Source organism: Vanacampus margaritifer, unplaced genomic scaffold (genome assembly GCF_051991255.1).
Source record: "Vanacampus margaritifer isolate UIUO_Vmar unplaced genomic scaffold, RoL_Vmar_1.0 HiC_scaffold_117, whole genome shotgun sequence".
Taxonomy (NCBI): domain Eukaryota; kingdom Metazoa; phylum Chordata; class Actinopteri; order Syngnathiformes; family Syngnathidae; genus Vanacampus; species Vanacampus margaritifer.
In genome coordinates this window covers 1,431-2,500 of record NW_027520827.1, presented here as the reverse complement: position 1 = coordinate 2,500, position 1,070 = coordinate 1,431, and positions in this window count along the sequence as shown.

The window sequence follows — 1,070 nt, the reverse complement described above, 5'->3', positions numbered from 1 at the left end:
GGCACTCTGAAAATATTTCGAAAAGAGCAGACTTTGAAAATTTTTGAGAACCAGGATTTGGGGGGGGCCAAATGTGCTGAGGCAGGCCGCCCATAGTGCTCTTATCTCGGCCTTGGCAAGCGAGAATCCCCCTGGGAAGTGGCACTCTGAAAATATTTCGAAAAGAGCAGACTTTGAAAATTTTTGAGAACCAGGATTTGGGGGGGCCAAATGTACTGAGGCAGGCCGCCCATAGTGCTCTTATCTCGGCCTTGGCAAGCGAGAATCCCCCTGGGAAGTGGCACTCTGAAAATATTTCGAAAAAAGCAGACTTTGAAAATTTTTGAGAACCAGGATTTGGGGGGGCCAAATGTGCTGAGGCAGGCCGCCCATAGTGCTCTTATCTCGGCCTTGGCAAGCGAGAATCCCCCTGGGAAGTGGCACTCTGAAAATATTTCGAAAAAAGTTGACTTTGAAAATTTTTGAGAACCAGGATTTGGGGGGGGCCAAATGTGTTGAGGCAGGCCGCCCATAGTGCTCTTATCTCGGCCTTGGCAAGCGAGAATCCCCCTGGGAAGTGGCACTCTGAAAATATTTCGAAGAAAGTTGACTCTGAAAATTTTTCGTCTTAAAAAGCTCGCTCCTGATATTGTACCCCATACATTTTGAGGTTTGGGGGCAAACCTCTCGAATGGGGGGACGAGGTCCCCTATCTACAGCGCCCCTAATGGCGGCAGGTGGTACTGGCCCCCTGGTCACCCGGCCATTGAAAATGAATGGGCCCCATTCATTTCCTATGGCATTTTTCGACGCCTGGTCACCCGGCCATTGAAAATGAATGGGGCACTTCCAGGGGGGGCTCTGGCTCGCCCAGGCCGAAATAGGAGCACTATGGGCGGCCTGCCTGAGCAGATTTGCCCCCCCAAATCCTGGTTCTCAAAAATTTTCAAAGTCATCTTTTTTCGAATTATTTTCAGAGTGCCACTTCCAGGGGGGTGCTCTGGCGCGCCCAGGCCGAAATAGGAGCACTATGGGCGGCCTGCCTCAGCACATTTGCCCCCCCCAAATCCTGGTTCTCAAAAATTTTCAAA